Raw genomic sequence first — 20672 nt, forward strand, 5'->3', positions numbered from 1 at the left:
TTTCATTCGGGCTATTGATGACATCTCTTGTGTCACCTTTTATCAAATACTTGTTTCAATGGGTGTAAATATCGACATGGTGGATTGCTTTGGATTCCCATTATTTTATAGGTTTATTCAAATGTAATACCGAAAAATTATTTGTTTGGAATTAAATTATGTTAGGTTGTTTGTAACAAGAAGAAATGAATGATTTGAAGATTGAAATGATAATCATGAAATTTATTAACACAATATAGGTTTTTACACAAAGTAATGGCAATCGAAATAATGGAATAGAGACTTTGGAAGCAAAAAGAATATGTTATAATGAATTCTAGCACAAGTGTTCATAAATCAGTTAATTTGACATGTTGCGGTGATCCTTTGATTGGGAGATCTCAATGTAGCGGAGCTGTTTGCAGATGTGAAGTCTTTCACGAACAACTAGGCTTTAGAGAGAGTTATTTCTTGGATGCCCCAACATCAAAATGCATTTCAGCTGCCTTTTTCAGGTTTTCAACTCAAATCATTCCCTTGGTTTCGAGATGCTCTTTGCAGGTTTTCATCTTGGACCCTCCTTTTTATTTTCATTTTTCATTTTCTTTTTATTTCTTTTTCTTTTCTTTAGGCGTAATATTTCTTCATAGAGTCTGAATTTATCGGTTTCCTCAGCACTCTTCCATCCATCTCTGTCAAAATCAATGTTCATCAAGAAAAAACCTTTTTGACAACGTATGAAACTTCCCAATTAGGCATCCATTTCCCGCTGAAATCTTTCTAGATTGGTAAGATCTTTTTAAGCACTAGATTACCCTCCCAAAACTCTCTTGGGCATATTTTCTTATCATGGGCTCTCATTATCCTTTTTTGGTACATCTATTCATGACTTATAGCTTTCAGTCTCTTCTCTTCAATAAGATTCAGTTGATCAACAGGAGACTGAACCCTTTCAGCTTTACCTAAATCTACTTCTTTCAAGACAAAAAGTGATGGAATCTCAACCTCAATGGTTACGACTCCCTCTGTTCCATATACCAAAGAGAAAGGCCTTGCCCTTGTCGATGTGCGCACAGTTGTCCTATATCCATATAGGGCAAAGGGTATTCTCTCACGCCAATCTCTGTAAGTTTCTGTAGTCTCGATATTGATTCCTTTGATGTTTTTGTTTGCTACTTCTACTGCCCCATTCATTTTCAGGTGGTAGGTCACAAAATTGACATGTTTTATCTTGAACTGTACACATAGTCCATTCATAATCTTTGTATTCATATTAGTAGCATTATCTGTGATGATTCTTTTTGGAAACCCATATTGACAGATTATTTCTCTTTATAAACTTGCAAACTGTAGATCTCATGATAATGGAATAAAAGCAACCTCTACATACTTAGTGAAATATCAATTGCCACTAAGATGAATCGATGCCCATTTGAAGCTTTTGGTGTGATTGCCCCAATGACGTCCATACCCCACATGGAAAAAGGCTAATGTAAGCTCATAACATGTAAAGATGAAGGTGGTGCTTGAATTTTTAGACATAAATATGGCATTCATGGCTTCTTATATAATTAAAGCAGTCTGTATGCATCGTGACCCAATACTATCCATACCTCATGATCTTCTTTGCCATATATAAACCATTTGCATGTGTTCCACATGTTCCACCATGTACCTTTTCCATTACTTTTTACTTCTTTAGCAGTCACACATCTTACCAAAACTTGATCATTGTCCCTTCTGTATAAGATCTCTCCATAAAGGAAGTATCCAACATCCATTCTTATGATTGTTTTTTTGTTAGTTCACTTGGGGTATATGTTTAGTATCTCATATAATGTAAGATATCATAGTACCATGGATGGCCATCCACTTCTTCTTCTAGAAGATAGCAATGTGTCAAGGTTTCATATACTTGCATCTTTATTGGCATCACGTTTGTATTCTTATTAGCCTTAAACATTGTGACCAATTTAGCCAAAACATCGACCATTTGATTGTCTTCTCGAGGAAGATATCTGAATGTATTATCCTCAAATTCTTTCAAAAGTTTGAGGACCCAATTTTTATATTCAATTAGTTTTGGGTCATTTGTCTCCCATTCTAGCCTTAGTTGATACACTACTAATGAGGAATCTCCATATACATTAAGCATTTTGACCATTCTTTCAATGGCTGCCTTTAACCATATAATGCATGCTACGTATTCTACCATGTTGTTGGTGCAAAGAAATTCCAATCTACTTGTGAAAGGTTAGTAGATTTCTTCTGGGGAAATCAACATTGCTCCAATTCCTTTCCCTAAAGCGTTAGAGGCTCCATCAAAATACAATTTCTAGGATTTATCGCTCGTTGCACTTTCTTCTTCAGTAGAAATGCACATCAAATCCTCATCTGGGAAATTGAAGTTTAGAGGCTTGTAATCTTCTGAGGTACGTCTCACAAGAAAGTCGGCTATGGCACTCCCTTTTATTGCCTTTTGGCTCACATAACAATATCAAACTCAGACAACAATATTGGCTACCCATTCAGGGTACTTTGCTTCTTAAAGGAAACTTGCATCGATCTTTTTCATCACTTTCTCTTTGATATCTAATAACATTTTTGGCTTCATTCTCCTAATTTTATACTGAATTGGCTTACAGTCTAGTCTAATTGCCAGCTAATGGACCACAATATCAATGCTTAAACCATTCATATCTTGATACGACCATACAATGACTCTTTAATTTCTTGGAGCAAACTTATCAATTATAGCCTTATTCTTGTGAATAGAGTAGTGCCAATTTTTATCTCTATCTTTATTTTTGTTGTTCATAAATTCACAAGCTATGTTTCTTCCTTGTGAAGTAGAATCTGTTTCTCTTCTTTTTCCACCAATCTTAATAGCTCATTAAGAACTTCATAGTGTTCCTCATCTTCGTACTCATTGACTTCTTCCAGACACAAAGGTCACTCGAAATTTATCTTGTAACTGGCCTTAGGAACATTCATGCTAGTATTTTTGTGCCTTTTGCATAAAATTTGGATCGGATGTGTTTGAATATGAATACAAAGAATGAAGAATATAGAATAAAGAATATGGTGTAAAGTACGGGATGCAAAAATGTGATGCGTAGAGGTAGCAACGCTCACCATATAAGTAGTGACACCATATCTTTAGAGCAAACACTACTGTAGCCAACCCCAAGTCATGCGTCAGATAATTTTTCTCGTGCGGTTTCAATTACATTGATGTATATGCCACCACTTTATTTTCTTACATAAATACACATCCCAAGCCATTGTGAGATGCGTCACTGAAAACCAGATAATCCTTGCCAGATTCTGGTTGGAGGAATACCGAAGCTTCTGTCAAAATTTTCTTCAACGCTTCAAAAATATTTTGACAATCAGGGGTCCTATCAAAAGACAATCTTTTCTTAACAACTTGGTCAAAGGAATCATATGAATCTTTTTCCATAGAGGCCAACTCTGATGTAAATCTGCTCAGCTTGTTGAACTCGCACGCGTATTCATACATAGTACGATTCCCTTTCTTTAAACTTATAAATTCTTGCTTCATCTAACGAATGAACCGATCCTCGATATACTTGTTCTTAAACTATTCCAAAAAGAACGACCATGTCACCTGGTCCCTTTTAGCTTGCATCGTCACATTCGTCCACCGTATTCTTGCTTGTCCACATAGTAATTAAACTACCCCATCCAATTTCTCCATTTCAGAACAATGGAGACTCTATAGCATAATCTTAATGTCATTAAGTCGCAGATCAGCAGCAACGGGACCTTTCTCCCTTAAATTATGGTGCTCCCAGACTTCTAAGCTCCTTAGCCATGTTCATGTTAGGAGCTGAGGCAGCAGACGGTTGGAAACATGTCAGAATCACATCCAACGTGTGGAAAAAGATCTTTTGATCTTGTACAAGCACTCCCTGAGGCGTCTGTTCCTCACCTTGCCTACTTGGGGCAGGTGAGTTACTGCTACATTCATTCCTATTTCCCGCTTTACTTCGAGAGCCCTCATAGTCTGACATCTATTAGGATCAAATCACTATTCTATTAGTAAGGACATCATACTAATTACCTTATTAGATCAGAGAGACTTAACTTTTAGTTGGCATGTACATTTTTTAAAACAAAAACAATTTCATTTCGAACTAAAAATCAATTAAACCATAGCTCTGATACCATTAAATGTAACACCCTAACCCGTACCCGACCCGGATACGAATATGAGGTGTCACATTGACTTTTCAAATCATTAACTCTTAAAAAGTAGTGGAAAATTTAGATTTTTATTTTTATTAAAATGGTGGAACCCTTGAATTAAAATAAATAATGAAAACACACATTCATATTTAAATAAAATACTTAATAATTTACATGATTAAAAAAAATATAAGTTTACAAAATAGACCATAGCATTTCAATTTACAACGTATAGTACATGCCAACAATATTACCAAAATTAAGAACCTACGTTCAAATTGATCTGATGTGACCCTCCTCAAGAGTATGTTGTCATCTTCTAGCTTTAATCTTCTTCTTTCTTTGAACCTACGTGCGAAACAATCACACGCTAAGTTGTCGACTTAGTGAGGCAAGTACGAGTCCAATAAAGCATTATAAATAATTTCTTATTAACTTCGTAGAACACATATCATATTAGATTCAATTCTCGTCTCATAATAAGATGTATACTTCTATATCTTGTTTGTTTATATAACTTTGTTTTAAAAATAGCACAATACGTACTACTGAGAACTCTAGGTATTTGAGTACATTAAGGTTGTGCACTAATGCTGTCACCACAACTTACATAATTTGCACCGAAATGCCAAATATGTTTCCCAAAGGACCATATAGGGTTGTCCAGAAGGACCATATAGTTTTATGCCGAAGGAACACATAGTTTTGTCCTGAAGGACCACATAGAACCCTCGACTCTTGGCATGCCAACTATACCTATAATTCTCATACATATACCTTGGGCTTCTTAACCACATAATTTTTTTTATCATTTCCTTATTCAGAGTATGTTGTTCACAGAAGCATTTTCACATCGAGCATTTTCGTATACACATATCCACATATCACATTTTCATAATTATGTGCATATAAACATCAAAACATAGCTTAAGTAGTATAACTTGAATAAAACATTGTAAAAATATAACATAAAAAAATAGAAAGATTTTCGATCAAAAACTCTGAGGTTGGCTTATCACAAGCCTCCCTCAAATCTAATATAAAACAAATGAGTTACACTCACCTTTCCCTCACTAAAGTCCTAAACGATATATTTTTATCTTTCACTAAATCACTTCAGCAAATTCCTTTGATCGATACGCTTCTGATCCAAATCAACACATAGATATATCCAATATCAATACCACTTAACATTAATGTATAACCAAATTAACATTTACAAAGATAAAACTAAAACTCTCTCTTTATATTTCCAACGCATTAGTATCGATACCCCTCCTGCAGTACCGATACTTCTCGTCTATGGTACCGATACCCCCATCAGTATCGATACCATTTTGGCATCCTGGAATCTCAAACATAATAATAGTATTGATACCTTACTCTTGGTATCGATACTCCACTTCAGTATCGATACTAATTCAATTAGTACCGATATTGTTTAACAAATTCAACCTTTTTTCATTCGATTTAACACTATAGTATCGGTACTTATAACACCCATATTATGTATACCTTTCTATATACGAGATTCGGATGTCACAACACTTTTTAAAACATTTTGTCATTTGAAAACTCATAAAATTTTGTTTCAATTTTAACAACCACAGAGTATGATGTTCATAGAAGCAAAATACTAAAAATATCATTTTAAATACGTTATAAAATATTTACTTTAGTTCCATTACATGCCAACTAAGTTTTCAAAATGAATAAGATTATCCCTATATTACTGATGAATCAACCTTTAATTGATGAAAGTTGTTATTGTTGCACTCATTACTCGGCAAAACCTTGATTGTTCCCTACGCGTGAAATCAACACACGTTAAGTATTTACTTAGTGAGACATAATATTGTAATGATATCACAATTTATACATCATTATTTTATGACTATTGAATGACGAAATTAAATTTCATAATCCATAAAGACCAGATAAGCCTTTCTCAATTAAACCATAATTATTTCATACAATTATCAAAATTTTTCTTAGTAGGCCCGACATACCTATCATTTTGTATATTTTTCTCCATTATTCATTATTTGCCCTGGGTACATTGAATGAGAAAATACTATACATGTATTGCACTAAAGTGCCAATTGATCATGTATCTTTTATAATCATCGTGGACGACACCTTAAGCATTGTTAACATACTATTTTATATTTTCATTTGGGGCATCCTTTCATACCACTTATGCACCGTTTATATCAAAATGCATTAAAATTCCTTTAGTCATTTACCCAAAGGCCTTTAGCCTTGCACCTAACTTGCATGATTGATACTTTTCTGCCATATGCACAGCTAGGCCATTAATATTTTACTCAAATGTATTTAACCTTTCCTCTAATTGGTATAATTGACACCTTTCTGACTAATTGCACAGCTAGGCCATTAATCTTTTACTTTAAAACTATTTTACTCTAATAATTATTCATAATATCATTTAACTCTTTTAATTCATTAAAAATTATGTAGTTTGCATACGTCGTCCCAATACAATAATTCACAAACTTATTATAATTTACGTGGGTTGCACACCCACTACCAATACGGTAATTCATAAACTTATTAGGAATTTCTTAGTTTTGCACTAATTTGTATCATCCATAAGGATTAAATAATTCCCTATTATTGAAACCAAACTTCTTCGTACTATTATCATAAACATCTTTAGTATATCCAACATGCCGTTCTTTCTTGTACATTTTTCTTTTCATTGTTCTTTAGTAATTATTCATTAATTTCATTTATGACATCCTTTCATGCTTTAATGCATCCGTTCATGCATATTTAGTTATGGCATTCTTTCATGCCTTAATGCATCCGTTCATGCATATTTAGTTATGACATCATTTCATGCCTTAATGCATCCTTTCATGCATTTCATTTATGGCATCATTTCATGCCTTAATGCATCCTTTCATGGATTTCAGTTATGGCATCCTTTCATGACTTAATGCATCCGTTCATGCATTTTTAGTTATGGCATCCTTTCATGCATTAATGCATCTTTTCATGCATTTCATTTATGGCATCCTTTCATGCTTTAATGCATCTATTCATGCATTTCAGTTATGACATCCTTTCATACAAATAATGCACCCATATGCATTATTATTTTGGCATCATTTCATGCCAATAATGCACCCATATGCATTATTATTTTGGCATCCTTTCATGCCGATAATGCACCCATATGCATTATTATTCTGTTCATTCGTTTTAGAGCAGTTCATACTCTAAAACTTATTTACAATATCCTTTCCATACATGAATATAAAAACATATTAACTATTGTACAACATATATTAAAATTAAAACATTCTAACTTGACTCATTACGAATCATCTTCATCTCAATTGTATACAATAAATGTATTCACCTAATAATCCCCGCTAATAAGATGTAGAGATATCTGGCTAATCAACAACTTTATTTTTTCCCCTTTTTCTTGCTAGATTCAGGAGCTTGGTTATGATCTACACAATCATCCATTCAAGGCATATACCATACCAAACGTTAGTATATTCCTTAGCATTATACTTTAATAATATTCAAAGTATCATTATTTCAATTTCTATTACAATTTCAACCTATCTTGTCGTTCCAATCTCAATAGTATCGATACTACTATTCTGGTATCAATACTTCTATTTTATGGTACTGGTACCCCTTTTTGATATCGATACCATTTCTATATTCTGTGTTGCATGGTATCGATACCCTTCTTTCAGTATCGATACTACTATACTATCGTACCGATTCTCTCTTTCAATATCGATACCATTTTGACATTATAGATCCATGGTATCGATACATCCCTTTGTTAGTATCGATACTTCCCTTTGTTAGTATCGATACCCCTTCAGTATCGGTACCACTTACATCGGTATGAATATTGTTCATCCCATTTATACCTATAGTATCAGTACTGTTCTATCAATACTGATACCATTGCCCATATTTACCATTTTCAGCTTGATTTTCACTTAATTTTCCCTTCTAATCTTATACTTTTACCTCTAACAATAGTATTTAACTCCTATTTACTTAATCCTACTAACTTTACTTCATTTTCCACCTTTAACATCTAACATATTCATAGAACATCACAACTCAAGAATCATATCATTTTTCTAAACATGTTTTTAATCATATCTCATGCTTCTAATCTCTTGTTCAATCCTTTGACAAGTCAATTCTACTAATAATCCTTAATAAAAACACATATATCAATATATCATTCAAAAACCCATTTCTTTAAATATGCTATAAAACGTCCACCACTTAGTTTTAATCTTCTTTACTCCTTCCTTAAGCTTATATATCATTTCATGTTACCAAAGCAACCTATAATTTAAAGGAAACACTAGATAATGGAAGTTTACCTTATGCTAGAGAGAAGATCAATACCAACGTGAAGAAGAAGAAGAGTAGGAAATGCTTTACTTTCCTCTTTCCTTTTATTTAAAATCCCTAATATATTTTTAAATTCATTTTCCCTCTTAAAAGACCAAAGTGCCCTCTTAACTTATCTATTGATACAAATTAGTCTAAATTCTATTCCAAATTATTTTTCTCATCTTTTACCACCTATTCAATTAAATCTTAAAATTTCAAATCTTTTTGATATAGTCCTTGATATGATATTTGGGGTATTACAGTATTGTTCTTCCAATACCGATACCCCTTACCCAGATTTCATTTAGTTCACATCGAATTTAACTAAAATTCGTCTAAACTTCGTACTCTTAGCTCCATTCAACTGCTCAAACTCATTAACACTTATCCTAATCAACATATTTCCAATAATCCTCTTATAACATCCAGATTTCCATATGGAATTCTTAAAAATAAAAATCATGTCATTTATTCAAACATGTTCTAAGTCCTTCCTAATCCTTCTAACTCCTTAATTACACCCTTGACAAGTTAAATTTATCAATAGAAATCCAAAAACTAAACCATATCAACAATTCCCTTAAACACCCATTTTACATATTCATCATTAATTCAAATATGTTTTAGTTTTAATCCATCTAAAGCTTTCCTTAAGCTTATATATCATCTAAGTCTTCAAAACCAAACCAAAATTTGAATAAACAACCAACTTGAAAGTAATTCACCATTGCAAAGGAGGCTCACGAGCAGAGAATGAGAAGAAACCAAGCTTTCAGAGATCTTTCTTATCCAACATGTTAAATATCTCATTAAAATGAATTTTAAATTCATTTCCAGCCAAAAGACTTCTTTGCCCTTTCAATCTTCCATTAATAAGTCATAAACAAAATTTCCAAAATTAATCATTAAACTTTTCAACTTATTTCAATTTAACCACTAAATTTTAATTTCATACATTTTTATCATTGACCCGATGTTTAGGGTGTTACAGTTAAGGCGAACTTGGCCAAGGGTCATGAAACCCATGTCCTTCAATGCTAAGAGATCGGGGCTCAATATTGAAAAGCTGGAGACCTTGTTTTCATTCAAGAGGCAAGGGGCTCATCTAATCGAGGGATCGTTTAATGATCATAAAAGACTGGTAGAGGTTGTTAAACAAGTGGATGTCGTTATTTGCACCATGTCTGGTATGCATTTCTACAGTCACAATCTTCTGTTGTAGTCAAGCTTGTGGATGCCATCAAAGAAGATGGGAATGTGAGGTATTTACATACTTGCCCTTCTTCTTTTCCTTTTAAGGAATATACAAGACTTCCTCTTCTCTTTCATCATCCACTCAACATTATCCATGTATAAATATATATAGCATTAAAATCACATTCTAGTAACTCAAAATTTATGGGTTTGCACATCGATTTTTGCCTTCAAAGTTTGGTATGGATCCTGCACTAATGGGACATGCACTGGAACCAGAAAGAGTAACATTTGATGAGAAGATGGCAGTGAGAAAGGTAATTGAAGAGGCCAACAACCCCTTCACCTACGTTGTTGCCAACTGTTTTGCTGGTAACTTTATTGGCAAACTTTCCCAGTTTGAAAGGTTCACTCCACCTAAAGACAAGGTTTTTCTTTATGGTGACGGAAATGTTAAAGGTACATTAACTAGTCCCTCTTAGTTTAGACAGTTCTTCGTTAATTTGTTAATGATCATCATATGTATGTATAAAATGGTACATGGACGAAAATGACGTCGCCACATACACTATCAAAGAACATTGAATAAAATATTGTACATTAGGCCACTGGATAATATTCTCACACAATCAGAGCTTATCCAGAAATGGGAGACCCTTTCTGGGAGGAAACTGCAAAAAATCAACATCTCTATAGATGATTTCCTAGCCTCCATGAAAGGTATGTATGTATGCATGCATGTATGCATGTATGTATGTATGTATGTATGAAATGGATGGATGCATGCAGAGCTGGACTTCGCAGAGCTGGACTTAGCAGGACAGGTGGGGTTGGGGCATTTCTATTACATATTCTACGAAGGATGCTTAACAAACTTTGAAATAGGAGGTGAAGAAGCATCACAACTTTATCCCTAAGTGGAGTACACCACCATGGAGGATTACTCGAAATTTTTTGTTTAAATCAAATGATGTCACCCAACTGAATTAGGGGTTTACAAAATCGTTGAGCACAATTTCGCTTTCTTGTTTACATCTACTATTTTCAATGTCTATCTGGCTTCTATGTCATAAGTGCTTCATTTGTGTTCTTTTGATTTTTTTGCTCGGCAAATTACATTTTATAAATAAATTAGCAAACCTAAGTTAAGAGCCTCATAATTAAAAACCTCCCTAACCTAAATGGAGGAAAGGGTACTCAAAACTAGGTACAAGGATCAAAAACAACCAGGTGTTGACAAAACCATTATAATATACCAGCCGATCTGCTAACCCTTACAGCGCTAAAGGGAATCTAACAATAACACTACAACACCACGTCTAGGAAGGTTCCTACATTAATACTCAAGGTGTGATTCTCAACAAACAACCTTACAAGAGAAACACAACCCGACTTAGAATCAAACACAACATTAATTAAATTGCAGCAACAAAGTAGAGCAAACAACGAAGATCTCTAACCCTCAAGACACAAGAACCCAATCACATGAGTGCACAGACTCCTTGTAAACAACTCGGCTAACCACCAATTCCCCAAGGTTCCTACAACCAAGCTGTAAGGAAGACTGTAACCTACCGCACCATCAACAATAACCAAGAGCGCAGCAGCCCTTTTGGACATCACAAAACAACCAAGCCACCCTTCAACCTAGGAATATTGATATAACTTATCAAACTCATCGAAAGTATCTCACCAACGCCAAGGCCTCAAAGATGGGTTACAAACCATATCAACGCCACTTGGGAATCTGTCTCAACTTCTTTATCTTTAAATTTGAAAAGGGTTATGCAATTCACCTTGAAAATAGACTCACTTAGTGGACAACCTATTTTTCAACAAAGACGAGGTATTCGAATAGAGTGTGTAACTACTCTAAAATTTTCTTCTTCGAACAATATTTATGCATTCAAACAACAAAGAATGTTAACATTGTTCCCCAAAATTCATCAAACTTTCACCTACACGCTGTTTAGACTTAAAAAAAAACATCAAACCCCTAAAACTAGCTTCAACAATGGCTACATGATCCACTAATCCCCTATAAAACCACCCGCTTCAACTTTGTTTACTCCAAAGGAGCTAACGACCCAAAACTAACTTCATCAATGACTACAAGATCCACTAATCCCCACTAAATCGACCCACCTCGGCTTCGCTTACTCTAAATTAGCAATCAACAGCAAAAATTACAGTTACCACAGAACCAAAAACTGCAGACCACATAACCTACATATAAAAACTTACCCTCAAACATTCGAACCCCAACTAAAAACCTTAATACACTTTTTTCACTACACCACCTAAATAGACTATCGCCAATACTATAGCATCTTGTTAATTTGAAACATCTTTAGAGCCTAACATATCTCTTCAACAATAAAAGTTCGTTTCAGAACACTACTTGCTCATAAATGATACACAACCCGAATACACAAAAAAAGGAAACATACCAATTTTATGCGAAATTCCCTGCGCTTCCAACAGAGCTAGATTCCTGAATTGAGAGACGATATCCACCCAAAAGTGAAAAAAGCCAGAATCATCTAATGCCTCATCTTCATACTCATGAAGCAAAAAAAATCTATACTCTAGACTCCTACAATAACAAGCAGCAAAAAATAGGCTTTGCTCCCACCTTAAACGTCTAACAAACCTAGAGAGAACTATTATCACAAAACTACTAACTGCCAGCATACCCTAACACGATTCACACCAGTTTAATTCATTTATAACAATGATAATTCCTTCACCACCTCAAGCTCCTCGTTGTTTATTTAGATTCCAAGGTTTTTTCCCAAAGCCAAAGTTTCCTCGCCTTCTTTATACGCAACCAACCATCCACCTTTTAAATTTGAATCAGATAACGACCTTCTTGATAACTCAAAGGACTCCAAATCTTTTATCATCAATTTGATATTCTTAAATGCTCGATCCCTTTTTCTTCTACATGGATTCGACATAACATGATCTTGTAGTTTCGAAAGAGATCCACATCTTTTCAATTTTGTTTTCTCAACTGCTCTACTTCTGGAAAGAAATTGTCCAAATCATCCGTCACAAAATTATCCAGCCCCTTTATGTCCTTAAGAGCCCTTGATTTGTTATGGTATACCAATTATTTTTCGTTATCCACTGGACCCACAAGTTTGTTTTTATCTTTTGGCTCAACTGAACCAGCGGCTGAATATGAATTCTCACTAGCCACTACTTTTAGATTCCGTGAGTGATTCATAACATCATTAGTTGCAAGAGTCTATGCCTCCACCCATATTAAAACCAACATCTCCATTTTTCAAGGCACTACACTCGACATTCTTGCCGGCTTCTCGATTGTTTTCAAAGTCTCCTCAAGAAAAGCTTTAACCTTCTATATTGAACCTTCAACTCTTTTAGCTTCAACTTCAAAAGGACAACCCAACTCCCCTCCTGAATTGGAACAATTTTTGTAGTCAATTTTTTTAGTTGAAAGCCAATCTTCAGAAATAATAACTTTTTCGTGTTTTCTATGGTGAATGAAGGTCATCATTTCTATTGAATTCGTTCCCAAATCAACACGCAATTAATGCAGCATCTCTCACATTTTCAATTCTCTCAACCTTAGTCGTAGATGTGCCAGAGTTATCCTCTTTCGATGAGCTCATACAGAATCCTCCTTATGATCATTCAAATCTCTCTTCAATTTTTGTTTGATTCTCCATTGCTTTAATATTCCAACATCATCTGAAATGCCGATTTCCAATACTCAAATCAAGTGAATATAGTTTCCAATTTCTATCTTCATTGTTTCATCGACCCTCTTACCTTGGTTTGTAGTTATCAGAATCATTACGTTCTCACAATCGATGGAATGATCTACATTCTCATCTAAAGATTCAAAATCTCTCAATAACTCTGCCATCTTTTTAAGGGTAATATGATTTCAAAATTGTAATGGGACACCCAGGACCTTAATCCAGGTCACCCTCTTTGTCTTATCCAACGATTCTGACTAGAGCTCGACCTTCGAGAATATTTATTTGAGATATGACCAGTTCAAGTATTTTAACATCATGAACAATTCGTCATCTTCAAAGCTTAATAGAAAGGATTTACCTTTGATTCACTGGACTTTGATGCTCTCCATTCCCCGTTTCTGCAAACAAAAACTAATCTCCCTCACGCTGCAGACCGTTGCATCTTTCCCACCAGGCATCTTTTCAATTTCCACAAGACCTTATCTACAAGGCCTTTTATTCGCTTCACTGAACTCACTTCACTTATGCCCAACTTTCCACCTTATTTATTTTTAGCCCGAAAATTACAAATTTGTTCATGCTCTTGGTTCAAGTTCCTTTGAAAAGCCTCCTTAGATGCCTCTGCTTGATTGAACCTCCCCCCTTCTCCTTGTCTCCCTATCAACGTTTCTTAGACCTCCCACTCTTGGTAAACCTCTAGACTTTTCAAATTGAACCGATAATTTTGAAACCATTTAGCACAAAACTGTTAAGCTTCTCCATACTACGTTTTGCCTCTACCTTGCTTCCAAACCTAACAAAACCATATTGCTTACCTCTTCTACTTAGCTTATTAGCAATGAACGCAACAACGACATTCCCATACAGAGAAAATGTGAACCACAGACCCTTTGAATGTAATGCCCTTGGGATATTTTCCACAAACAACGAAACTACCTGAGTTGCTGCAGAATCGTTCATATTCTCTCCTTTTTTTTTACTAGTAGAGAGATTGAGTGTCTTATTTTAGGGTTGCGGTGAGCACATAGCGAACTAGATTTACCCTATTCTAACCCTCGATTTTGATTATTAATTCAATTGAACAAGAAATTAAATGGATTCAAGTTTTAGAAAAGCAAGCTAGGATAATTATTATTTTATTTCGTTATGTTTCCACTATAAACTTTTATCTACGCATATATATACACATATATGAAAAGGCGAAGAAATATTTATGGAATAGATACAAATACAATTTCAGAGTGGACACCATCCGTAGAATAAGTAACTAATAGAAGAAAACTTAGATTTTAGGGTAGATACGAAAAAATTTAGGGTGGGAACTATCGATAAAATATGTAATTCATCGAAGAAAATTCAGATTTCATGTCCTCCCTCACCAAGAGCTCTGCCATTGCATGGAAGTACATAAGACAGTAGAATAAACTCTTGATTCTCTTAAAATTTTTGGATTAACAGTATTTAAGATTTTTATCCGTTTAAACTTAAGTTAAATTAAATTTTTATTCTTTTTAGTTTTTGAGATTTGATATCTAATAAATTTTTATTATTTTAAACTTATATAATCTGTTCTATTCAAATCTTGATGACAACTACATCCATGTTTACACGTGTGATTTCATATATTGGTAACCCTAATTTATTCAAATCTAAGCTATAAACTCAATCTTTGACAACGACAATATTTTCCTTGTTAAAAGGACTGAGAGATAAAATATTATAAATTTCTTGAGTTGGCTTTAAGAGAATGGAATTGTTAAAGTTTGTTGAATGACAATTTTACCTTTGACAAATAACTCACAACTCCCTATTGAAAGTAATTATTTAGTGTCCCTATATTATTTTGTTTAAAAGCAGGTTGGGTAGGTGGGGAAAGTTCAGGTTTGAAAACTGGATATACAAACACATATATTCATTCAATTATTAATATATTTCTCTCTTATTCTTCTAACTATAAAAGAAATGATTTAATGGTAATTGAGGACTTACAACTTTTTTAAAAAATAATGAGTTTTAAATTTACTTTGTTTAAAATGTGACTCTTAAATTGAGGAAAAATGCAAATGATTCTTCGACAAGTGAAAAGTAACATTGATTATTATACTGTAGATGTGACAGTTCATGATACTGATGTAATAATATATAGTGCTGACATTGTGGTCTAGAGTGAATGATGATACGAGTGAAGGGTTTAATTAATTCTTTTTATAAAGTTTGATGCTTGATTGGTTCTTAGAAAATAAAAAATTTGAAGACTTAATTAATTATTTAAGAATAAAATTAAAGTTAAGATTTTTTTCAAATTTAAAATATAATGACATTAAAAATATGAAAACATCAATACCTATATATATAATTCTAAAAATAAAAATATATTATTAAAAGATAAAATACTAAAAATACTATAAAAATTTATAAAATTAAAAATATGAATATAAAAAGCTATAAAATGATAATAGCAAATAATTAAAATATTAATATTTTTAAACACTTAGATAAAAAATAGTCTTTAAATTTCTCTCATTAGCCTGAGTATACAATTATTGATTGAATATATTTTCAATCAAAATAATATTATATAAGTAAAATGACAATGTTATTTGACATATAGTCAAATTCATAGCATGATGTAGCGTGAACTACCTTGATTATGGATCTAGTGAAGGAGCAAGTTTCCTACACTAATATAGGCTCAAAAAAGAATTGGCTAGGTAGGTTATTGTAAGGGAAATAGGGTGGGCTAGAATGTTTTAGTATGAAAGTAAGTAATAAAAGCGAAATTGGCTGTTTTGGTGATGTTTGGCTTAGTGGTGATGGAGTTTGATAGTATCTTAAATAAACAAGGAAGCAATTAGGCTATGAAAAAGTCTAAGCCTGAACTTTATAAGTTTGCTTAAGGGGTGGTAAACAAGGACTTGGCCCCTTTAACTATAAAAAGTCAAGAAACAAGAGTCTCAAGATAGAAAGCAGTACAAGAGCTTGATAAGTCGATAGAGTTCAAAAGAACTTAACAAAGAGAGAAAAAAACTCACAAGTATATGGATACAAAAGACGATGTCTTACAAATTCCAAATGCTTGGAATTTTATAGGAAATTAAGAGGCATAACTGAATGGTTACATGATGTTTCGGTCAACCCTTGTTTCCTTTGGAAAATACAAGAAGCATTATTGCAAGGTCATAGTTCATCTTTATGAGCTTTGGAAACCCAAGTGGGTCAAATCATGCAAGCTTTGCATGTTCAACTTCAAGGTAGTCTACCAAGTGTTACTGAAGTCACTAAGACTCGTGGCAAGGAGCAATGTAGTACACCACTCTAAGGAGTGACACCCAACTTAACAAAGGTGATAAGTTTGGGGGAATAAAATAGATGATCCCAACCTCAAGATTGTTCAAGAAGAACCTGAGTTGCAAGAAGATGTATCTACTAGGAAGGATAAAAATGATAACTCTATGAATGAACCTACCAATAGTAGACTGAATATTGCTACAATAAATACTATACCCACACCAATAGAAGAAGAAGTTAAACCTCCACCACCCTTCCATCAGAGATTGAAGATGTAAAATCAAGACCTTCAGTTCAATAAATTTGTAGACATCCTTGACCAGTTGTTTATCAATGTCCCATTCTTTGAGGCCATTGATGAAATGCTAACATATGCGGAGTTTCTCAAGGATATAGTCAACTAAGGAAAGAATGTTTGAAAAGTATGAAATTGTTGCTACATCAAAAGAGTGTTATTCTATGCTGAACAAACTACTATTAAAGAGAAAAGATCCTGCAACTTTGTCATCCCATGTTATATAGGTGATAATTACGTGTGGGGATCCTTTTGAGATCTTGGATCAAGTGTGAATTTAATGCCCAAGTCAGTGTTTATGAAGCTTGGTATGGGAAATTTAAGATTGACTGCTGTTATTTTGCAATTGGCCGACCGATCTCATGCTCGACCTGAAAGAAGAATTGAAGATGTCAGGGTGAAGGTGGATAATGTTTTGCTAGCTGACTTGCCCATCCTTGATTGCGAGGCTAATGATAATGCACCCATAATCTTGGGGAGGCCATTTCTAGCCACTGACTGAATCTTAATTAACTATGAGAATGGTGAATTTACCATGAGAGTGGCTGATCAGAGTATGACCATAAATATCTTTAACATCCTCAAATATATTGATGATCACAAGGAGTGTCAATGTGTTTTAGACATGGATTCTATGGTGGAAGAGGAAGCTGTAAAATTTTGCTGCAGTAACTTGTTGCAGATTAATAACTATTTGAAGCTTAGTGAAGATGAAAAAGATAAGCTCGAGGAGTTCTAAATGGAGGTGGAGTAGTCTAGCTTACTCATAGTTAGACCAAGTACGTAATTTGAATCGTTAGATTTTGCTGAATTTATTCTTCCAAAACCCTCACTTGAGCATGCACCTACTTTAGAGTTAAAGCTTTTGCCATCTCCCTTTAAATGTGCTTATTTGGGTAGCAATGAAACGTTGTCTGTGATAATCTCTTATAGTCTTAAGCCTGGACAAGAACATAGCTTGATAAATGCGTTATCCCACATAAAAAAGCTTTATGTTGGATTATGGCTTACTTGAAGGGTATAAGCCATATTATTTGTGTATACATAATTACGCTTGATGAATGCCACAATAATTCCATTGAACCCCAACGAAGCCTCAATCCAATTATAAAGAAGGTGGTGAATAAAGAGATCATTAAATGGCTCAACACTGGAATTATCTACCTGATATCCAAAAGTTTGTGGGTTAGCCCTGTACAATGTGTACCCTAGAAAGGAGGTGTGACTGTGTTGAGCAATGATGACAAAAAACTCCTAACTACAAGAACCTTCATGGGGTGGAGGATTTGCATGACTATCGCAAGCTCAATAAGACAACCAAGAAGGATAATTTCCCCTTTCTTTCATTGACCAAATCCTGGACTGATTTGTGGGAAAATCCTTTTATTGCTTTCTCGATGGATATTATAGGTAAAACCATATTGCTATAGTGCTATAGGACCAAGAGAAGGCAGCCTTCATATGCCCCTATGATACCTACACCTTTTAGAGAAAGCCCTAAAGGTGTATGATGGCTATCTTCTCTGACATGGTAGAAGAGTTTTTTGAGATCTTTATAGATGACATTTATGTCTTTAGAGATGACTTGGACTCGTGCTTAAGTAATCCAGCAAATGTGCATAGAAGGTGTGAAAAAGCTGAGTTAGTGTTGAATTAGGAAAAGTGTGACTTCTGTGTGAAAAAAGATGACTTAGTGTTGAATTGGGAAACGTGTGACTTCGGTGTATAAAAAAGATGACTTAGTGTTGAATTGGGAAAGTTTGACTTCTTGGTGACTATGGGGACTATTTTAGGTCATAATATTTAACAAAAAAGGATAGAGGTGGACAAAGCAAAGGTTGAAGTGATTGAGAAGCTATATCCACCAACCACATTGAATGACATTAGAATTTTTTTGGAACACGCAAGCTTTTATAGGAGACTAATAAAGGACTTCTCCAATGTCTTCAAGCCGCTGTGCATTTTTCTATAGCAAAATTAGCCTTCATTTTTAATAAAATTTTCTACAATGCATTCAAGGAGCTGAAGGAGAGACTTATCTTAGTACCCATCGTTGTTCCCCCTTATTAGATCTCACCATTTCAATTGATGTATGACACGAGTGACTATGCTATGGGAGTAATGCTGAGCTAGCATTGAGATAAGATTTTTCATGTTATTTATTTTGCTAGTCGTACTTTAAATGAAGCACAAATCAATTACACAACCACGGAGAAAAAATTGATACTTGTGGTATTTCATTTGATTAGTTTACGGAATACTTGATAGACACTAAGGTTATTGTACATACCGATCATTCAACCATTAAGTACTTAGTGACAAAAATGATACTAAAATTAAAGTCGTTAGGTGGATACTTTTCTTGTAAGAACTCGACTTAGAGGTTAGGAATAGAAAGGGCACTGAAAACCAAGTTACTGATATTCTCTCTAGGCTAGAAAACAAAGGTGAATGTGATGAAAAACAATAAATCAAGGAGGAATTTCCTCATGATAAAATCTTATTTTCTGCGGCAATTTTGTGGTATGTTGATATTGTCAACTTTCTTGTTAGTGGTATTTTGGCTACTGATTTAAATAACTAGGGAAACAGAAAATTCAAGCATGATGTGCGATTCTATTATTGGGACAAGCCTTATTTGTTCAAGCAATGTGTCAATCAAATAATTAGAAGGTGTGTCCCCGAAGAGAAGCAAAAAAAGATCTTATTCCATTGCCACTCATCTTCATATGCAAGCCATTTTGGAGGAGCAAGGACTACTGCAAAGGTCATACAATCCGAATTATATTCTCTCACAATCTTTAAAAATGCACATGAATTTTACAAAGCATGTGATAGATGCCAAACAATGTAGAACATCTCTAGAAGACATGAAATGTCATTACAAAATATATTGGAGGTGGAGCTCTTTGACGTATGGGGAATAAACTTCATGGGACCCTTTCCTTCATCATTTTGAGATATTTACATCCTATTAGTAGTGGATTACGTGTCTAAATAGGTCGAGGCAGTGGCTACACCAATAAATGACTCCAAGTTAGTCTTAAAGTTTCTTCACAAGAACATTTTTTACAAGATTTACAAGCTCCAGAGCAATCATAAGTGATGAAGAAACTCACTTCGACAACAAGCTCATAGCTAAAGTATTACAAAGATATATGGTGAGGTACAAAATTGTTGCAACATACCATCTACAGACAAATGGCCAAGTTAAGATCTCTAATCGAGAGATAAAACAAGTACTGGAAAGTGGCCAACCTCAAAAGGAAAGACTGGTCTCCAAAGCTTGATGAAGGTTTACGGGCATATCGAACAACCTTCAAGACACCTTTTTGAATGTCCCAATTCAAGCTTGTTTTGGAAAAGCATGTCACCTTCTTGTTGAGATAAAGTACAAGGCCTATTGGGTTATCAAAAAGCTCAATAGACGCCCAACTGGATGGAGAAAGTAGGTTATTAGAGAATGGTTTAGATAAATTTTGGGCTCAAGCTTATGAGAATGCATGTTTGTATAAGGAGAAAACAAAGAAGTTGCATGATAAACATCTTTTGCTACAATATTT

At 34.1% G+C, this 20672-nt stretch overlaps 1 pseudogene; it reads left to right on the plus strand.

The window, feature by feature from the left end:
* The first annotated feature begins 3856 nt into the window (after positions 1–3856).
* Positions 3857–10754, plus strand: LOC120215665 (annotated as a pseudogene).
* The last annotated feature ends 9918 nt before the right edge of the window (positions 10755–20672 follow it).

This window comes from Hibiscus syriacus, unplaced genomic scaffold, assembly GCF_006381635.1.
Source record: "Hibiscus syriacus cultivar Baekdansim isolate YM2019G1 unplaced genomic scaffold, ASM638163v2 tig00110151_pilon, whole genome shotgun sequence".
In the NCBI taxonomy this organism is placed as follows: Eukaryota; Viridiplantae; Streptophyta; class Magnoliopsida; order Malvales; family Malvaceae; genus Hibiscus; species Hibiscus syriacus.